Source organism: Alligator mississippiensis, chromosome 10, assembly GCF_030867095.1.
Source record: "Alligator mississippiensis isolate rAllMis1 chromosome 10, rAllMis1, whole genome shotgun sequence".
Lineage (NCBI taxonomy): Eukaryota > Metazoa > Chordata > Crocodylia > Alligatoridae > Alligator > Alligator mississippiensis.
This window is the reverse complement of record NC_081833.1, coordinates 33,160,518-33,182,524: the sequence shown is the minus strand read 5'-3', so window position 1 is coordinate 33,182,524 and position 22,007 is coordinate 33,160,518. Positions and strand designations below refer to the sequence as shown.

The following is a 22,007-nucleotide window of genomic DNA, read 5'->3' as shown; positions in this document are numbered from 1 at the left end:
TGTTCATCTTGTGGTCAATGATGACCCCCAAGTCTCTTTCTTCCATAGTGCTAACCAACATAGCACTGCCGAGCCTATAAGGATGCTGCGGGTTTTTCTTCCCAAGGTGGAGAACCTTGCATTTATCGGCGTTGAACACCATCAGATTCTCATCCGCCCACTTGCTGAGCCTGTCCAGGTCAGCCTGGATCACCTGCCTGTCTTCTGGCGTGGATGCTTTGCCCCAAAGTTTGGTGTCATTGGCGAACTTGGCCAGTCCGCTTCTGACTCCAGTGTCCACATCGTTAATGAAGATGTTGAACAGTATGGGTCCAAGGACAGAGCCCTGGGGGACCCCACTGGTCACAGGACACCACGATGAGTGACTTCCATCAATTACTACCCTCTGGGTCCGACCCCGGAGCCAATTTTCCAGCCAGTGGATCGTGGGGGACCCAAGGCGACAATTGGCCAGTTTCTCCAAGAGACGATCATGGGACACCAGATCGAAGGCTTTTTTGAAGTCAAGATATATGACATCAATCTCATCTCCCTTGTCCAGGTGATAGGTCACCTGGTCGTAGAAGGAAATGAGATTGGTCAAGCAAGACCTACCCGCAACAAACCCGTGCTGGCTATCCCTTAAGATGTTGGCGTCGGCCAGTCCATTAAGGATGGCCTCCTTAATAAACTTTTCTAAGATCTTCCCCGGGATAGAAGTCAGGCTGATGGGCCTATAGTTAGCTGGATCCACTTTCCTCCCTTTCTTGAAGATAGGCACCACGTTGGCCTTCTTCCAGTCTTCGGGCACTACACCAGAGCGACAAGAGTTTTCAAAGATCCGCGCTAGAGGCTGGGCTATGATGCTCGCCAGCTCCTTGAGTACCCTGGGGTGAAGATTGTCAGGGCCGGCTGACTTGAAGGTATCCAGCTTCTCAAGATGTTCCTTCACAAAGTCAGCATTAATGGAGGGCAGGGGATCACCCTCACCCGGACTTCCCGGCCCTGTAGCAGGCACAGGCGTCCCATGGGGCTGATGAAAGACCGACGCAAAGTACCTATTTAATAGGTTGGCTTTTTCCTGGGCGTCAGTTGTCAGTTGCCCCATCTGGTTCAGCAGGGGTCCAACGTTGCCCCTGCTTTTCCTCCGGCTCCCCACATATCTGAAAAAGGACTTTTTATTGTCCTTGATGCTCAAAGCTAGCTGGAGTTCAGTTGCAGCCTTGGCTTTCCTGGTCTGCACCCTACAGGACCGGACCAGTGCAGAATAATCCTCCTTGGAGGTGACTCCCATCCTCCATCCTTTGTAGGCCTTTCTTTTTAGCCTCAGGAGGTCTGCTAGGTCCCTGGAGAGCCAGGGGGGCTGCTGTGCCCTCTTGCTGCCTTTCCTCCGAGATGGAATAGACTTAGTTTGTGCATTGAGGATCGCTCCCTTGAGGAGCAACCACTCTTCTTGAACTCCCCTCTCCCTGCGGTCACAGTCCCTTAGGGCCTCACTGGTTGATTCTCAGCTTGTCACCCCCTGCCTCATCTTTCCTCTCTAGGTCCTTTTCAGTCTTGTTCCTATTGGTATATGTAAGTTCTTCCAGGTGGGCATGAATTCTGTTCTTGGAGTGTTTACTCTGTGTGACTTCTAGTGTATCACTTCACCTATCTAGACCACTCTTCACCCTGCCTTGCCTAATAACACCCTGATCCTGTATTCACTGGCTTTGCTATATAACACCCACATATTCTTGTGCTGTGTATGACAGTGTGCATCTTTGTTTGCTGTATATTGTGTGAGAGGTTGTTTTTTTTTATTTACCAGGTTTTTTTCTTTTATTTTCATTTCTCCTCTGGCTTGTTGCTTTAAGAAGAAAACACGTGGCCTGGCCGGCAGGATGGCGCTTGTTGTTCTGGTCTTGTGCTCTGCACATGGAAAGTTGGGGCCGTGTATCCGGGTGAGATATGTAAAATCCTCTGGCCTGATTGGCCAGGGGAAGCAGAAGCTTCTCCAGGCAGACTGGTTAAGAGAGAGGCTGAAGTGTGGCACTCCCTGCCTGGACAAGGCAAAGGTGATGTCATGCTAAGGGATATAAGGTCAGATAGGCTGGTTTGGAGGGGAAGAGAAGCTGTTATGAGCCGTTGAAGTCTCGTCCAAGAGGAGAAGGAATCTGCATCTAGAGAAAGGAGGACTGTAGGGAGAGGAGAGGGAGAATTGTCCTGTGTCTGGGAAGTCCTCTCTCCTCCTTTTCTTCCCCTTTTCTGAGGTTTTATGGGGTTAGTACTGGGGAGGAGGGTATTGATTCCTGGCCAGCCAGGAATTAGGACTGACGGCTTTTAAATACGGTTGAAACCTGGCAGTTTCTAATTCTGATAGACTGGCGAGGTTTGTGGCTGTGCCAGCTTTGGGCTGAGGTGAGACTTGTCACTTTCTGCTCCCTTTGGGGAGCCCCAAGTCCCAGTCTGGCCTGGGCTGGAGTGAAGTCTCTCTAAAGGGGTTCAAACTATGAACTGTAGTTATAGAGATCATGCTTATATTTTGTTTAAAGTTTTGTTCTTTTGTTTGTATTTTGGTAATAAACTTGTATTTGTTGGTTTATATTGCTTGTGCAAATGGGGATTTGTTTGTGTCAAATTTAGTATACCCAGATTCCTGGGTGGAGCCTTGAGCCACTTGTATAACTCACTGGGTACCCCAGAATATAAGCCTGGCCCTTTCACTGCTGACCTGTGCCTAGCAGAAAGCTTACAGCGATACTGAATGCATGGTATCAAGGGATGGATCTAGAAGGGGTGCAATGACACATTTAGCCACATCAGTGGTGAGTATGTTCCTCCTCCTTGCCCAGTCCTCTGAATATTCCCCATCAACCCAGGAGCAAGATCAGGCACGAGGAACTTACCCACCACTGCTACTGTCCCCAGCTCCCTGCCCAGCCTGGCTAGAGCATGGCAGGAACGGCTCTGGAGCTCTTCCCACCCCTGGAGCCATCAAGGGCAGCAACCGAAGTGGGAATAGGAGGGGAGGGGAGATGCTGCTGATCATAAAGGGGAAGCAATGCCGCAAGCAGGGGGAATTCAGGGACATTAAAAAAGCCTCTGGCTGCTGGCCTCCCAGCCTGGTTGGCCTGCCCCAGCTGGAAGGGAAGTTGGGACAGGGGCGCAACTTACCCTGAAGCAGTGATTTCTGCTCCTGCACCCCACTTAAAAAATCCTTGATCCACCTATATCTGGTACTGAAGATGAACATGTGCATAAGCATTTACAGCATCAGAGCCTTGCATCTTGGATTTCTAACCTCTAAAGGACTTAAGTGGATAAGAGCCAGATCCAAACTAGGAACTGGGCAGGTTTTATGCACTTTAATCCAAAACTGTAATCCAGAATTTTCTGCTGAGTATCCACTAAACCCCGGAGGTGACTAAATTTGGTAGGTACCTCCTGTTTGACCAGAAAGTTCCCTATGAGCCTTCAGTTCTGCTTCTCTACATGCCCAGAACTACCTTGGCTTTAGTGACTGGGTGCTTAAGCCTGCTGGGATCCAGAAATTGGGGAGAGATATGCCATAGTCCTCCAAGGGGTAATAGTTGCTTTCTTTTAAAAAGGTTGGCAGTGCCTACCTTTTAACAAGCCCCTAGAGGGTAGAGATCTCAACCAGGAAGGAGACGTGGGTTTAATTCTCACCTCAGCCTGTAGGGATTCTGACCCACAAATCCCACCTCCCAGGAGAATACCCTAAGAATCAGGATATGAACTAGGGCGAGTTGGGGGCACTCTCCCTCTCTTTTGTTGAAGCTGTGTTACCATGCAGAAAGGAAAGTCAGATTTATGGAACCAGAAGAACACGTAAAAGAGAGACTGAATCTGTCAGCTGGTGGTTAGGACACTCACTTGGGAGGGAAGAGTTCTGAACTCAGCGCTCTCCTGCCAGAGTGTGTGTGTGTGTGTGTGTGTGTGTTCTCATCTAATAGCTATGTGACATAAAGTTAACAAACAGTTCTGGAAGTAGAAATCAAGAATTTCCTCTCCCAGCTGAGTGCCTCAAACACCAGGCCACAGAGCTCCTTCTTGAGGCTCTCCTTTTGGATTTGTGACTTTTTTACATTTCCAGCTTCAACAGAAGTTAAGGTTGCCCTGGCCTTTACAGACTGATGGTTAAGACTGTTTCTTGGAAGATCTGAGAGGTGGGTTTGAATCTCTGCAGGCTGAGGAGAAAATTGAATCCAATTCTCCCATTTCTTGGGTCAGGGCTCTAACCTCTAGCTTAGTATTTAAAAATGGTGATGGAGCCTTGCTCAGTTCTTTGAAATAAAAGATATAGACACCTACCCCTCACAGCAGGATTCTAGGCTCTGGACACCAAGTGGATGGAGGTGCTTGTTTACAGTTTTGAGTCAAGCAGTAAACCTTGGAGATTGGTGAAAAGTTCAAGCAACTCTTTCTACTGGTATTTTCTGCAGCTGTTCAGCTCATCCCCCCCTTTCCACTCCACGCTATGCCACTGCTCCCCCCTGCAGTGTTCTCCACCTGCCACCCCCCTTCACTCCTCTTGCACTCTAGGGTATATACCACTCACCTTAACTACCAAATTTAGCCCCTCTGCTGTCCTCTGCTGCCTTTGGGGATGGGGATCAGCATACATGGCATGCTATGAGGGCAGCAACAAACAGCCTGGGTGCAGTGGAGGGAGTCACCCTGGAGGGAAACAGCCCAAAGCAGAATAGCAACTTGCATCAACAGATGGGTCACAAGCAGCAGCCCACCACTGCAGAAGGTTGTTAATCCGTGCAATCCGTCCCTAGTGTGGTTGTGGCCTTCATCGGTAGAGTCATAGAGAAGTAGGGCTGGGAAGGGATCTCGAGGGGTCATCTAGTCTGACCCCCTGCCTGAGGTAGGATCTTCCCTATCCAAACCATCACATACAACCATATTCTAAACTCTCTATAAGACTACCCTCAACCTTGACACAGCATAGACCCAATACCCTAGCCTGACACAGGTAAAGCAGGGGAACCACAGCAACCGATGCCCTGCTTCTATAAAATGTTGTCAATATATGCTCAAGAGATCCCGGGTAGAAGGCCATGCCCCCCACTACAGAGTAAGGCAAAAACTCCCAGTCCCTATCAAGCTGACCTTGGGATAAATTTCTTTCCTGATCCCAAATATGACAGTCAGTCTGATGGTGAGTGGAGGGGCAAGACCCTTTTGCCCAGAACCTCTGCTTTCCTCCTAGCAGAACAGGTATACCTCAGCCAAAGTCCCCAGCCTTAGCTGTAGCCAACATGCAGTGGCTCTAGGGAGGCTTAAAAAGAGCCTGACACATATAACAGAAAAAGGAGGGAGGGGGCAGGAACAAACAGTAAAGCCCAGAAGCATGGGAAATACCCATGGTAAAAACTAGATATATCCATGTGTCAGAGGGCACTAAGGTGCCTGCTCCTATTAGAGCAGAGATTGCCCAGGGAGGGAACACAAAGGACCAGATAAGAGCCCAGGTGCAGGTTGCCATGGCAACTGGCTAACGAGGGAATTGGCCGCACCTGCACCTGGTAAGCTGGCTGGAAGAGGCAGGGCCCTAGGCCCATATAAACCATCGGGCTGGGACTAGGTAAATCAGATTCCTTCCAGCAGCTGAAGGGAATAGAGCCTTTAGGAAGGAAGGGTTCAGAGACACTACAGCTATTGGGTGTGCTACCCTTAGGGCTAATGGGGCACCAGGAGCCCATAAGGTACCCTTATCTACAGGCACCCAGTATTAGAGAAGGAGTTTTGTTCTTTTAAAGGGGTGGAGCATGCCTTGCACTTTGTATTACGTTATAGCTCGGGGGCTTTTGTTTGGTTGCTGTTGTTTGTTTGTTTGCTGTCTGATAACACTGGTGGTCTGGGTGAGGCTATTTGGGGAAAGAGGAGGCCTCATTGGGGACCTACTACAGTGTGAGGGCCCAGGTGCCACTGAGGCATAGAGACAGGGCTGCAGAGGGCCCAGGTGCCACTGAGGCTAAAGCACAGCAAGGCCTAGACTGGACAGTGTCAATGCCATCTGTGAGGCTTGGGGCATGGTAAAGGGGTGGTTGGCACCACACAACCCATAAGGCTGAGAGGCTCAGGCACCATACAACATAACATGGTATGCCAAGGGCTCTATGAACCACAGGGTTCTGTAAGATCTAGCCAGACCGTGTCTAAACCCAAGGATCAAGGGCAGCCTCCCTATATCAATTATACCAACAAGATGTGGTGGGTGAGATAGAAAATGCCTGTAGGGCAAGACTAGCATGGTTAAGGAGCCTAGGGGTAACACAGCCACCCCTAGGGACCCCACCTTGCTACACCATCCTATAACAGGCTGGCTTGCAGCAGACTGCACACTTTATGCTGGAGGAGTCTGTAGGCTTGTGGGAGACTACAGCCAGCTGAAGGCAGTTAGGAGTAATTGCAGGCTGCCTAGAAGAATAGGACCAGCTGCAGAGGATAATTAGCTGGCCAGAGGAAGTTAAAGGCTCCTAAGGAGAGCAGAGGGGCTCAAGAGAGAGTGGTTAGTGGTGGCAGAACTGAGCTAAGGGCTCTTCTAGGGTCTGGCAAAAGATTCAAGGCTGTAAGGGTGGAGGCCAAGGTTCCCTCTAAGGTGTGCATGGCTGTGCTTGAGTAAAAGGCTGGCCACCCCCAAACTCTTCAGGCTGCACACCCACTAGGAATGGAGCGTGGGACACTTACTAAAGATAATCTCTTCCTCAAGGTAAGGTGGAGGTGGGGGCTGGTACAGGCTTTGCTGGCTCCGGGGAACTGCCCTGCTCCCCCACATCACCTCGGGGAGGCACGTGGTGTCAGGGTTGGGGAGTGGAACAGTTCCCTGGGGCCAGCAGAGCCTCGCTCAGGGCGGGCAGCAGCTCCTCCCCAAGGTAAGGCAGGGATGGAGGCTAAGGTGGGGGCTGGCATAGGCTCCATTGGCCCTGGGGAACTGCTCTGTAGGCTCTAAGAAGTGTTCCACTCCCTGGCCCTGATGCCACATGCCTCCTTGTTCCCCCAGGTGATGCAGGGAACGGAGTGGTTTCCTGGAGCCTGTGCCAGGCCCCAGCCCCTGCTGCCTGCCCCGGATGAAGTGAGGAGCTTGCCTTCAGTAAGCGTCCCACACTGCACCGAAAGGGGGAAGTGGGTCTGAAGTGGCACGCTCATGGAGGCAATAGCGCTATGAAGCCAGGAGAGAGAAGGAAGTTCTGCACCACAGTTTAAGGGAGCAGCATGAAGCTGGAAGTACCTTCTTGGAGTCTGGTGAGAGACTTCAGGATTGTGAGTTGCCCTTCATGGACTGTTTTGAGGACTAGTTTACATTGATTCTTGTATGGCAAGGGCGCCCAGGAATAAGTGTATGGTGTGAGACTTAAGATAACTAGTTAAGCTAAGCATTAACCCTGAACCTGCTACATACACCTAGACCATCCCTGACCAGTGGCTGTCCAATATTCTTGAATGCCTCCAGTGATGGAGAGGCCACAATTGCCCTTGGCAGTCTATTCTGCTGCTTTACTGTTCTAACAGTGAAAACAATTTTCTGGATCTCCAAGCTAAACTTTGATGCAACTTCAAGCTGTTGGTCTGCACCTTCCTTTTTTCAGCAAGAGAGAAAAGTGCTCTACTTCTTCTTTATGGCAACCCTTCAAGTATTTCAAGACTGCTGTTATGTCCCCTCCTAAGCACCTTTTTCACAAGCTGAATGTGCCTAGCTCCTTCAGCCTCTTCCTTTGTTACCTTCCAAGCCCTTGATCATTTTGTTGGCTGCCTCGGAACCCTCTAATTTCTAACTTTTCCATGTCCTCTTTAAAAAGTGGAGCCCAGAACTGCACACAGTGTTCCAGGTGAGATGTAACCAGTCCCAGGTAGAAGCACTACTACCTTCCATGTCTTGCACTTAATGCTTCTATTGATGCATCCCAAAACTTCATTCACTTTTTGTGCATCTGCATCACACTGCAGACTCGTACTGAATGTGTGGTCTACCAAGACTCCCAAGTCCTCTTCCATAGAGCTGCTCTCTAAATTACTTTGTATTGGAGTTCTTGATTATTCCTCTGCAGCAGGGCTGAATTATGACATGCTGGGGCCCTAAGCTATGTCAAGCTCAAGAGGCCCCATAGCATTACCAAAAAAAATGTATTATTCTAACGGGACAATGAAAATAGAAATATTAAAGCTTTTTATATTTGCATATATACACAGATGAAGATGCAACAAAAAAACTAATAATCTAACTAAAACATACATCTTACAAAAAGCCTATTTGCATTATGAAATACTTTCAAGTTAAAATACTTTATGATTTCTTGGCATATATGAAAACTTTTAATCTACAGCAACACAAGAGCAGTTGCACAGATCAGCACTTATGAAATGGAAGCATCAGTACAACCTGTATTATGTCTATTTCCACGTCACCTCAAATTTTAAAACATTTTCTTTCATGACTTTTGGAGAGCAAAGTCACTGATGTCCTCAAGTGATAAGGTATGAAGTTTATCACTCTCTATCTACATAATGCTTAGTGTAGACACCTTTTTCTTGCAGCGTTGTTGTTTGCAGTTTTTTCAGCTGTGAAAGTGACTTAATGATCTTCTCCTGAGCAGTTTGTTACCATTAGACTCCAAAAGAGCCACAATATTGCTTCTACCCTAGGGAAAGCCAACTGAATCTTGCCTTGGATGATGACTTGATACAGGTCCTGGTGGCATAGATGTCCTTTATCTGAATTATTTTGCTTTATATAAGCATGGGAGTGCTTTATTTCTCCAACGAGGTTAACATCAACATAGGGTAGTCTTTCATTTGAAGCTTTACACCTTCACACTGCTGCTTTTCCAAGGCATCTATGTCAACCAAAAACGATTTTGCAAAATTTTTGTCTATGACTGTTCTTTTCTTCAAGTGGGTTTCAAGTGCATCCATCATAGGAATAAAGGATTTCACTTGAAACTTGTCTCTTGAAGAAAGTGTTTCATCAGCATTAGGTGCATCACCATCATTGATTTTGTTTTTGGTTTGTGTTTTTTTTTTTTTTTTTTTTTGTTTGTTTGTTTGTTTGTTTTTTTGTTTTCTCTCATTCTCTTCCTTTTATTCACACACTTGTAGTCTACATCAGGCAGACTTTCTTTTGCTTTGAATTCAATTTCATCAAAACTTTCTCTGGGTTTCTTTCAAGAAATGAGAGCGATGTGCAAAGCTTTGCACATGTACTAAGGGCTATCTGTGTATCCTGTAGGGCCTTGCTGGTTTCCTGAAACTGATCTAACAAATGATTCTAAAGTTCTAACAGGAACACACTTTAGTTCCTCCATTTCTTTTTTTTTCTCTTGAAGAATGCCAGCTTCTCTCCTTGTATCACTCACATTCATACTGATGAAGTAAAAAAGGTAAGAGCATCAGTAATTGAATCATATAACTCAGCTGTGGCCTTTGCAACTAGGTGGTAAGCATATACAGAGAGAAGTTTTGGTACTGTGGAATCAGGACCCAAAAGTGATTTGAGTACTGTCCATCATTTTGTAGAGGCAGAGAAGAATGTGTATATTTGTTGTACAACAGCCAAAAAAAAAAAAAAAATATTTACTGCAATCAACTGCAGCTCACCCAACAAGATTCAGTGGATGTCCAGCGCATGGAATATACATATAGCATACTTTTTTTTTTTTCCTCTAGAAGTTTTTGCTGCATGACATTATACCTTCCTGCTATGTTGGCTGCGTTATCTTCTGACTGTCCTCTGCACTTGCTGAAGTCAACTTTGCAGTCATTGCCTAGATAATCCAGTACCATGTTGGCCATACTTTCACCACTATGATTTTTCTAATTGAAGGAAAGCTAGAAAGCGTTCAATGGGAAAACCATTATTGGGTGACACGCATCTTACAATATGATGCTGCCGCCTCCATTAAGCACCCCCTGCTATTGCTTTGTGTGTGGCTGGTGCTCTAGAACCAGCCGCCAGTAATACTCATTTTCCCCCCCCCCCTTCCCAACTCCCTGACCAGCTGCAGTGCTGGTTTAAAAAAAACAGCATTTTCAAATTTCTGGCATGTGCTCAGTCCCGAGCACGCCAGATTTGTGAGGTTTGACGGTATTTTTTTTTTTCCATATTTAGGCCCCTCAAAATGTGAGGCCCTAAGCTGTAGCTTGCTTGCCATGTGCCCAAATCCAGCACTGCTCCCCAGGTGTAGCACTTGCATTTGTCTGCATTGAATTTCACCCTGTTAGCTCTAGCTCAACTTTCCAATGTGTCGAGATCTTTCTGAACTGAGCTTGCATCCTCAAACATGCACAATCCTTCCCAGTTTCATGTCATTGGCAAACTTGCTATGCCAGCATCTGAATCACTAATAAACATGCTGAACAACACTGGGGTCAAGACAGACCCCTGTGGGATTCCACTTGAAACCTCCTGCCATTCTGATATAGACCCATTAATAATTTGCCTCTTGCTTGTGGTTATTTAGCTAGTTATTTATCCACCTTGTAGTAGCTCTATCCAGCTGACACTTTTTTCCAATTTACTTATGAGAAGGTCATGTGGTACCCTGTCAAAAGCTTTGCTGAAGTCCAAATAAACTATATCCACAACATTCCCTTCATTAATCCAAATGGTTACTTTGTCAAAGAAGATTGGGTTTGCTTAATATGACTTGTTTTTTCATAAATCCACACTGGTTGCTTGCAGCTTCTCTTCCCCCAGATGCTTGCAAATGACTTTCCTTAGGATATGCTTCAGTAACTTTCCAGGTACTGAGGTGAGACCTAACCAGTCTATAGTTCCCTGGATCCTCCTCCTTGCCTCTTTTAAAAAAACAAAACAACCCCTTCCTCCCCCCCCCAAAAAAACAAACAAACAAAAAAAAAACCCAACCAAAAAACAACAAAAAAACTGGGTGCTACATTGGCCCTCTTCCCAGTCCTCTGGTACCTGCTCTGTCTCCCACAACTTCAAGATCTCCTCTGCTAGGTCTTTCATGACCTTAAGAAGAAGCTCATCTGGCCCTGCTGACTTGTATTGATTCAACCCTAACAAAAGTTTTCTGTTTCCTATTATCTTCTTTCTCAGCTTGCCCCCCTCCTTATCCAGTTAACCACAAATCTCATGGAGATTTTTTCTTACAGAGAAATGGTTTCTCTTCCAATTCCTCCTCATTAATTATCTTCATGCTTTATTGACCCCCTCCCCTGCTTCCTGAGCAGAAACATGAAGGAAGGAAGCTCTTAACAGGGATCCTTTTGTATCCATCAGTCACCCCTGCTAATGGGCTGCGAGCAGTTCTTCATCAATTCGATGCTGGAGGAGACCTCCAGGACTCTGGAGGGATTCCTCATGGCAGAGGAGACTTTGGAGCCTCACCACCTCCTCCTGTGTCTCTCTTGCCTGTTCCCTGAGAGACAACACCAGGAGGCACCGCTGGCATTTCAGGCAATCCCCCACCTGGGTGTCACTGAAGAAATCTGCAAGCTACAGTCCCTACAATGCCAAACCTGGACCTGGGTGGAAGCCTTAGCGGCGAGTGGTCCTGCCTGGACAGAAACGTCACGGGTGCAAGCAGGGGCAGTAGCAGTAGCTCTGGCATTGTGATGTGATATTCTCCAGCCATTTCTCTTAGTCTCTTAATAAGCCTCTCATCTCTCTCACTGCCCTTCTTCCAAACTTGTTGTCCCGGGTGAACTCTCCTGAAAGCTGGCCTGTTTACTGCTCCTTGGCCCCAAGGGGTTCCTTTCCCCTGCTTCCTCACACCAAGCTAAGAAGCTTTCCCTGCAAAAGGGGGGAGGGGGGCTGAACTGCCTGCCCTGTTCAAGCCACCTGACCAGAAGTGGGCTGGGCTTGAACCATATAAGCCCAGGGCCTCAGCTGGTCAGGCAGTCTAGTTCTGAGATCAGGGCTGCAGTAAGGCTCATGGGATAAAATTGGAGCTGGGGTAAGCTACTCTGAAGGCCTGGAAACAGGGGTATTACCTGGGGTATAGAGGCCTGGCTAAGCAGTAGCTACTTGCCTGAATATGCTTGGACTTGGGGCAGGTTAACTGGTATTTTATAGCCATATTTTGTTATAGTTTACTAGTAGTTTGTGGAAGGAAATGAGGGGTGGCTTGAAAGTCCTGACAAAAGGAACGAGATTACAGTGACATACACCATGCCTATGCCTAGTAGAAGGGGTGATCAGAGCCATGTAACTGACCCTTGAGGCTTACAAGTGCCCTGGGGCATGGATGGGCTGTGTGCGCCCATGCAGCTTAAGGGCAGGATTGAGACCAGTCATATCCAGGAGGGACCTGCTGGCTATTGGGCAGATCGAGGCTTGTTCTAGGACCCCTAGGCAGCCTCCCTTTCAGTCCAATAAGTACATTAAGGCATGGCAGATGAGAAGGTGAGGAGAGTACCTAGAGACAGAACAGGGCACAGGTTATGGGCCCATTGGGGGGTATCAGTGTCACAGGGTACTCCAAAATTTTTTTAAATACCTGCTGTAAGGGCAGTCTGCCTTGCTTTTTCCTGGCATACCTTCATGTTAACAGGTACATCAGGGCAGCCTCCTGCACTATATCTTACTATAATGACCACCTGAACTGTGGTCATGGCCTTTATGGACCAATCACGTGGCTCTTCCCTACACTATGTCCCATACCTCACAGATGGTATCCTTACTGACATTCAACTAATTACTGAAACAGTCCAACTCTGGGCTTTCTGGCCCCTCAGTCTTGTGCAACCACTTCCTGGGCTTACTAGGCCCCTCAGTCTCTCTCTAGGCCCCTCTCTGGGCTGCCAGCCCCTCTCCTGGTTCCTTGTCCTGGACCCATTCAATTCTCCACTTTCCTAGATGCTCTCCAGGCCCTCAGACCCATCCAGTCCTGCACTCCTCTATTCCTGCCCCTTGCTGGGCCTTGCTATGCGGCTCAGGCCCCTTACTGGGCCTTGGGGACTCCATGAGCCTCCCCACCATGGTCTACATGATCTTCCTTGACAAGTGCTTTTCTGTTGGTGTGTGCTCCCCTAGCCTTTTCCCTCCACAAGGTAACCCACAAAGCAGTGGAAGCTGAGGCTTTCCAGCACCCCATCCTCACCTTTCTCTGGAGTGGCTCATCCATGGCACTTTTTAATATAAGGCAGCCCCACCATGCTAACCAGCCCCAGTAGGGTACAGTTTCAGGTCTATCTGACCTTATTCATCCCTCTCTGGGTTTCCCCTAGATGTCCTATGCCTCTCCTGGGCAGCTAACCACTGGGCCCCCTGGCCCTGTCTCTATCTCCCACCTGAGTCCTTTATCTCTGCCTACCAGCTCACTCTCAGACCCCTGTCCTTGATCCCTCCTCCTCAGATTGCTTAGCACAGAGGTTCCCAACCCCCAGGCCGTGGCCCAGTACCAGGCTGCAAAGGGTTGGCTGCTGCTCCACTATATACTGGTACATGGTCTAAAAAGGTTGGGAACCACTGGCCTAGCACCAGCCATCATCATCCTGGGCTGCCTACCCCTTGACCCTTCCCTGCATGTGGCCTCACAGGGACCTTTGGCTTTTCCTAGGCCCTGGCCCCACCTCAAGGCCAGTTGAGATTCCAGGCTGCCAGTTTTGGCAGTCTCTCTCAGTGGTCTATTTCACCCTTCAGTCCTTCCTGGACCCTGGTCCCTGCGTAGGCCAGTCAAGGTTCCCAGGGTCAGTCCTCCAGCTGCCAGCCCTCACTTCATAGTTTCATAGTTGGTAGGGTTGGAAGGGACCTGAACAGATTATCAAGTCCGACCCCTTGCCATGGGAGGAAAAAGTACTGGGGTCAAACAACCCCAGCAAGGTGTTAATTTAGCCTCCTCTTAAAGACCCCCAGGGTAGGAGCCAGCACCACTTCTCTTGGAAGTTGGTTCCAGATCCTAGCTGCCCTGACAGTGAAATAGCGTCTCCTGATATCTAGTCTGAATCTACCCTCTGCCAGCTTGTGACTGTTATTTCTAGTCAATCCTGGTAGTGCTCAGGGGAACAGGATCTCCCCTAATGCCTGCTGGTCCCTTCTGACTAGTCTGTAACAGGCCACTAAATACCCCCCCCCCCCCCCCCCCGCCTTCTCTTGTGGAGGCTGAACAGGTTCAGGTCCCTTAGCCTCTCCTCATAGAGTCTGCCCTGGTGCCGCATAGAGGGGGAGGATCACCTCCTTGGACCCGCTCGAGATGCATCTGTGGATGCATGACAAGGTGTGGTTGGCCTTCTTGACCGTGTCCCCACACTGTCAGCCCATGTTCATTTTGGCATCAATAATGACTCCAAGATCCTTTTCTGCCTCTGCACTGATGAGAAGGGAGTTCCCCAGCCTGTAGGTATGCTGCTGGTTCTTCCTCCCCAGGTGCAGCACCTTGCACTTGTCAGTGTTGAAACCCATCCTGTTCTCATTCGCCCACCCCTGTAACCTGTCTAGGTCTGCTTGCAGCCTATTCCTCCCTTCTAGCATGCCCACATCCCCCCACATTGTACAAATTTGAACAGGGTGCTTTTTACTCCCTCATCGAAGTCACTGATGAAGATGTTGAACAGCGTAGGCCCGAGGACCGAGCCCTGGGGGACCCAATGCCCACATCCTTCCAGGTTTGAAAATGACCCATCCACCACCACTCTGGGTGCGGCCCTCCAGCCAGTTAGTGACCCATTTGACTGTGTAGGTGTGGACGCCACAGTCCCCTAGTTTTTTAATGAGAATGGGGTGAGAGACAGTGTTGAAGGTCTTCCTAAAGTCCAGAAAGACTATGCCACTGCTACCCCTGCGTCTAAGGATTTTGTGACCTGGTCATAGAAGGCCACCAGGTTGGTCTGATGGGACCTGCCTCTAATGAACCCATGTTGGTTGCCCCTTAGCATAATCTCCCCTGCTGGCCCTCATGGATAATTCTCTCAAAAAGCTTACCTAGGATCGAGGTAACACTAACTGTCCTATAGTTTCCTGGGTCCTCCTTCCTCCCTTTTTTGAAAATGGGAACCACATTGGCCCTCTTCCAGTCTTCTGGCACCACACCAGAGCACCACGAATGCTCGTAAAGCCGTGCCGGGGGTCCCACAATGACCTCTAATTCCCTCAGCACTCTGGGGTGGAGATCGTCAGGACCAGCTGATTTTAAATTTAAAGTTTTTTTTTTTTGCATCTGTCCAACAGCCAGCCAAAAGAGGGTTTCTATAAAGAAAAAACACAACTTGATATCCTGGTTTTTCCATTTTGTTTGATGCTTTCCAACTCCTCAGGCTATGCCTTCCTGTGCGCACACACACAGTCCTGCTCACTAAGAAAAACATTTGGATGATCCTTAGGAACAGGAAGTTGACAAAATGAGCAGGGGTGTGTTCAGGGGCCTAATAAAATGGAAATGGAGGAACTACAGACCTGGACCACTGTCTAAGGAGAAGGGCCTTCACTACCAACCTTTAGTGACTGATCTGTTCTTTAGATAATAATCAAATAACCCACATTCATCAAGGGATTCTTGCTAAGAGAAAAGAAGGGTGGGGTTACCCAAAGTACCTGATATTGCATACATCTTGTTGACTTATGCTAGGGACAGACATTCAAAAGGCCTGAGCCTGAATTGGTTCACTCTCTGCAGGTTAGTCTAACCTGCAAAGCTTGAATCAACTTGGAGATGGGTAGACATTCCCTTTTCATTCCAGAAATGCAGGCAGATGCCTGCAGTGGCTCAAGCTACAAGCTGGTGGGCACTAGAGCAGCCCTTCCTTCCTTTCTACAGTGCTAAACTGAAGGGGAGGAGGTGTGGCCAGGCCCTAGCAGGATGCTCTGATTAGGGAGGGGTGTAAATCTCCACCCTTCCTGCAGTCCCATGCTTTCCCTGCTCACTGCTCAAGGGGTGGGGAGTGTTGCTAGACCCTGCATCTGTTGATGATACTGAGCTTTTCAATCTCCCTCTCCCTGCTTCTTCAGACTGGGGGTTACAAGAAATAATGGCCACAAGCTAGCAGAGAGCAGATTTAGAGTGGACATTAGGAAGAACTTCTTCACAGTTCGAGTGGCCGAGGCCTGGAACGGGCTCCCAAGGGAGGTGGTGCTCTCCCCTACCCTGGGGGTCTTCAAGAGGAGGTTAGATATGCATCTAGCTGGGGTCATCTAAACCCAGCACTCTTTCCTGCTTATGCAGGGGGTCGGACTCGATGATCTGTTGAGGTCCCTTCCAACCCTAACATCTATGAATCTATGAATAAATATGTCCAGTCCCTCCAGAAGTTCCCTGACTAGATCCTTGCTGACCCTAGGCCTGGGTGCACCACCCCTGGGGCCTGACGGTGTCCTGGTGGGCGGGCTGATCCGGTCCCTGCTCAGGAAAATGGAGGCAAAGAAATTGTTTTGTGCAGTTTTCTTTTGTGGGTCCATCTTCTTGGGGCCTTCTGTAGAGCATTTCCCCTCTTGGGGCTCACTGGGAGACTCAAATGGGTCTTTCTTAACACAACCCCTTTCCTTATCTGGGCCCTTCAAAAGCTGCTGCCCTTCCCTAGGTCTCTCACACTTGGTCCTTCTTTTAGGACTCCACCTAGTCCTGAACAGGTCCACAATCTCGGCCCCTCTCCCAGGGCTTGCCTGGCTTCTCCCTAAGCCTGTGTCTGTGTGCTTCCCAACAGCCCACTTCTCAGGGCTCTAGACCCCCATACTGGGTCCCCAGGAATCTCCTCTATCCTCCTAATTCTTACCCAAACCTCCAGATGTTATTCTCCTTGCTGACATTTCAAGAGCTGCAGCCTTCCTCATTGGTGATGTTTCTATACCAGCTCCCAAAGTGTTACTGCCATCCCTTCCAGTGGCTCAGGAGGCTATCTGGCCTCTTCAAGTGGCATACACATTAAGTGCCCTGCCACACAGAGCCATCCCTGGACCCTGACCCAGTTGCAATGACATGCAGAGAATCTGGAATAATCTCCAGATTATATCAAGAGGTAAATTGTGTTCCTCTAGTAAAAATTCTCTGCTGGTAGACCATGGAGTTTAACAACATTATCCAAAAAAACAAACAAACCCAGGCTGTTTCCTGAGCTCTTATGATGTTTCAGACTGCAATAAAATGTGCCATGTTGGTTAAGAAGTTGACTACCACCATGATGATGGTCAACCCATTAGAGTGGGATTGTTCCACAGGTGGTGGAAGGGGGCACTAAAGGGGCTTAGCCCCACCTTTCCCAAATGTGGGACAGCAGTAGGGCTTCAAGGCAAGGGTTCCCAGCAGCTGCAGCAGAGGTGGGGAGGGAGTGGGACTGGGGCTAGGGGAGGGTCAGGTGCTGCACAGCTGGCAGGGCATGGGAGTAAGTCATGAGCAGCTTGTCCAGGGGGTGCTGCTCCTGCTGCTACACCCCAGGAGGCACAGGGGGGCATGTGCCCCCAGATCTGCATAGGGCAGGATGGGCCGCTGCTTGGCCTGCAGCAGCAGTGCTGGGAGGGGGCTACAGAGTGGGGGTGGGGAGTGCAGTTGCCCCAAAACTTGATGCTGGAGTCTTGGGGGTCCCAAGCCTTTGTTCCCTTAGCCCTCTGGCTGACGCTGGCTCCGCTCTGGGCAGTGTGGGGTGAGGGCTGGTGCAGGGAGGCAGCCAGAGCCAGTGCTGGGCTGGAGGCAGTGGCTTTGTTGGTTCGGGGGGTGCTGGTGCCAGACAATGACCCCAGGTGTGGGGAATGGGGTGGGCGCAGCAGGCCCTGGCCCTAATCCTGGCTTGGCTCTACTCTCTCTTGATCCCTGCCTGGTTTCCCAGCCCTGCCCTGCCCTGCCCTTTCCACACCCCCTGCAGACTTTCCTGCCTTGGTGGGGCACATACCCAGCCCCCCCTCCTCCAGCCGGCAAATTTTGATTCTTCCACCTATGTGTTTGTTCTAACTTTGAAGTCCAGGCTGTCATGCTGGGACATAGGTGACTCGGTCTGGAGCCACTAGGGGATCAAGGCACAGACCAGAGTTAGGCCTAACTGATGCACAGCAAGATCATGGGCATGTGACCCCACAGGAATGGTCTACCTCCCTTCTCCCCTACTGCGAGAGGTGTGCCTCAGCTGACTTCTTGGGCCAACTCAAAACAATAGCAGGGACAGGAGTGGGGGTCAGAGGTTGATAACAAGTGCTCCAGGCAGGGGATGAGCAGAGCATAGCCAAAGGCGAGATGAATAAACAGACTTTGAGAACAAACAATGGCAGGGAGTCGAGAGGTCAGTCTGAGAGCAAAGTCCAGGAGTGAGCTGAGTCAGGAAGCCAGGAGATAAACTGAAGCAGAGTCAAGGAGTACTACAGGGAACAGCAAAGCAGTCTTGGGTCAGATTGAGGTCTGTTGCCCAAACACTTCCTGTTCCTGCAAAGGAGTTTATGTGGAGGGGCAGTTGACTGTGGCCAGCTATTCCAGTTTCGGCAAGAAAGCAGAGGGTTCAGGTTGGGGCCTTCAGGCCAGCCTGGATCAGTCTGGGTGAACTGGGGATCCTGATTTTTTTTTTTTTAAACAAAAATCAGACAACTTTGTGATTTTTTTTTTTTTATTATTATTATTTTTTTAATTTTAACACCCTCTCCCCAAATCCATACCACACCCATGTTGCACACAATGTTTTATTGATACATTTACAATTTTAAAGCAATCTGGAAGCCCTACCGGTTTCTCAATCACGACAATAAAATAAATTCTAAATACCTATATACTTTGGTATTTCATTTTGATTTTTGGGTTCTTTATCATGGAAAATTAGAGCTGTGCCCTGCCCCCTTCACTCACCAGGATGCAGGGTTTGCTGCGTCTGCCCTCCCCTGCCCCCACTATGTGGCACTAAGCAGCCCTGATATGCCAGTGGGTGCCCTGCTCATGCCATTGCCCTATACTGCCCTCCGCCCCAGCCCTGCCAAGGCTACAAGGCCAGGGACCCAGGTCCACAGCACCTGAGCCCTGGCTGCTGCAGATGGGAGGTGGTGGCTGCTGCGGTCAGAGCAAAGCGCAGAGCCCAGCGTCTCCTGGCCCATAGGCAGCACAGTTGGAGTGGAGCCTGTGGGGTGGAGGCAGATGTGGGTTGCCTGCTGCAGGCTTGGGGCTCCATACCCTGCTGCCCACCCTCCAAGGGGCCTCCATAGCCCAGTGGGTGGAACCTGGCACAGGAGAGCAGAGTGGCATGGGGAGATTCAATGTCACTGCTGGGTGCCTTGTGCCACCACGGTAAGGCACTCCCTGCCCACCCAGCAGCAGCAGGGGGCACAACTTCGCACTGCCATCTATGCTGCTGCGAGGCAGGTGTGGGGTTCCTTTGCATGGCAGCACTGGGCTCCCAGTGGCACTGAGCCTCCCCAACCAGCTCTGCCCTCCCACACTGGGTCCCACCCACTGGGCTGCAGAGGCCTTGTGGGGAGGGTGGAAGGGCTAGGAGCCCTGACTCTGCAGCTGCCAGTCTACACTTGCCTCTGCCCTGTGCACAGATCTAGGAGGCTTGTGCCTCTCATGCCACTTGCAGCAGTGCATTCAGCAGCAGGGAGCCAGCCCCTGCATTGTGCCCCAAATCAGCCTTCCACAGCTCTATCCCACTCCCTGCCTGGGCCCTGTGGTCCCACATTCCCACCCTGGGCCTCAAACACCATGCCAGTGCTGCCCAACTCCCTCAATGTAGGCACCACAGTCCCTCCCCACTTACCTGTAGGGAGCTGTGGGAGCTGCTCCCCATGCTACCTGGCTGCCATGTACATGACATGGTGCCCCTTGAAGGTTGGAACTCTGCCTGCCTGCAAGGGCAAACCTGCTGTTTCCCACAGTGTTGTTTTTTTTAAAGAGAAAAATCCTCATTGTTCCACGGGGAACTGGAAACCTGGGTCCCTGGTGAGTAGCTCACCAGGCTGGGGTGAGTGGGTATGCTGCCAGGCTTAGGTCTCAGGCTTGAGGCTATGGTGGCCATTTGTCCAGTTTTATAGAGGACAGTCTGGTTTTCTGGTTCTTTGTCCTCTATTGATATGAAACCAGATGCCTCCGTGTCCTCTATTTTTCACTGCTTGGCACCCCCACCACTGACACCGCCGCAGCTGCCTGTGGGAGCTTGCCGCCACCTTGCCACTGACAGTGCGGCCTGTGGGAGCTTGCCGTGCCCCACCCCCAGCTTTGGGAGGCACACGACGTTAATGATGGTATCCTTTATTCTTGAGGTAGCTTGATAGGTTACAGCCTCAAGTAGGGTTGCCAAAGTCATTTTTATGTCCTTTATGGATAAAATAAAACCCCAGTGGAGGCTTGGTCAAAGGCACATTTCTTCCAGTTTCGGGAAGAGGCCATGTTGGTGCAACCTCTTCAACACTGGCCAGACACACAAGGGTGAGGGTCTTCTGAGAAGATTAAAACATTATCCAGGTAGACAATAACAAAGTGGTCGAAGAGGTCCCATTTGTATATCATTGATAAAGTGCTGGAATTTAGCTGGATCGTTGGTGAGCATAAAGGGCATAACTAAATACTCGAAGTGTTTGTACCAAGTCCAAAAAGTATTTGGGGTGTGTGGTGGTTTTGCCCTCATTCATCACCAGCACTGATTCATACCAGGTTATATGCTCCCTGGAGGTAGAACCTGGTGCATATGCAGGCAGTTTTTAGTCGAACTGAGCAGCTCTGGGATGAGCAGCTCCTGAGGGATAGTTGGCACGTGTTTGTTGTGGGTAGATCTTGCTTGACCAATCTTATTTCCTTCTATGACCAGGTGACCTATCACGTGGACAAGGGAGAAGAGATTTAAAAAGCCTTCAAAGTCAATATATACAACATCAATCTGGTATCCCATGATCACCTCTTAGCAAAACTGGCTAATTGTGGCCTTGGCCTCACCACGATCCACTGGCTGGGAAATTGACTCCTTGGTAGGACCCAGAGGGTGGTGGTTGACGGAAGTCAATTGTCATGGTGCCCTGTGACCAGTGGGGCCCCCCAAGGCTCCATCCTTGGGTCGATACTATTCAACATCGTCATTAATGATGTGGACACTGGTATCAGAAGCAGACTGGCCAAGTTCACTGACAACATCAAACTATGGGGTAAAGCGTCCACACCTGAGGATAGTAGGGTGATCCAGGCTGACCTTGACAGGCTCAGTAAGTGGGCGGATGAGAACCTGATGGTGTTTAACACGGAAAAATGCAAGGTTCTCCACCACGGGAAGAAAAACCGCCAACATGCTTATAGGCTCAGCAGTGCTACACTGGTTAGCACTACAGATGAAAGGGACTTGGGGGTCATGATTGACCACAAGATGAACATGAGCCTTCAATGTGATACTGCTGCTAGTAAAGTGAGCAAAACACTGGCTTGTGTCCATAGATGCTTCTTAAGCAAATCCCAGGATGTCATTCTCCCATTGTACTCAGCCTTGGTGAGGCTGCAGCTAGAGTACTGTGTCCAGTTTTGGGCCCCACAATTTGACAAGGATGTGGAGAAGCTTGAGAGGGTGCAGAGGCCATGCACATAATCAGAGGTCAGGAAAACAGACCTTATGATGAGAGGCTGAGAGCCATGGGACTCTTCAGCCTGGAAAAGCACAGGCTCAGGGGTGATCTGGTGGCGACCTGTAATTTTATCTGGGTTGCTTACCAGGATTTGGGGGAACGTCTGTTCACTAGAACGCCCCAAGGGAAGACAAGGTAAAATGATCACAAACTCCTCCATGACCATTTCAGGCTGGACATAAGGAAGAAAGTCTTTACTGTCTAAGCCCCCGAGGTTCGGAATAGACTGCTGCCAGAGATGGTTCAAGCACCTACTCTGAACGCCTTCAAGAGACATCTGGATGTTTATCTTGCTGGGATCCTATGATCCCTGCTGACTTCCTGCCCCTGGGGCAGGGGGCTGGACTTGATGATCTTCCAAGGTCCCTTCCAGCCCGAATGAATATGAACTCTATGAGAGGTAAGAGAAACTGATTGTAGATGGCAACCTGGTTCAGGGCCTGATGATCTACACAAAGGCAGAGTCTGCCATCCTTCTTTTTTATGAATAGGATGGGGGGGTCCCAGCTAATGAAGTGGACTTTCTTGTGAACCCCAGGGCCAAGTGTCCCTG

The 22,007-nt window shown here is 49.5% G+C and overlaps 1 long non-coding RNA gene across 1 annotated transcript; it reads left to right on the top strand.

Annotated features, from left to right (window-relative positions):
* Positions 1-5,596: 5,596 nt before the first annotated feature.
* Positions 5,597-10,095, top strand: LOC132243574 (uncharacterized). The gene is made up of 2 exons (XR_009455211.1): positions 5,597-6,703; positions 6,995-10,095. It is a non-coding gene; the product is annotated as an uncharacterized LOC132243574 (long non-coding RNA).
* The last annotated feature ends 11,912 nt before the right edge of the window (positions 10,096-22,007 follow it).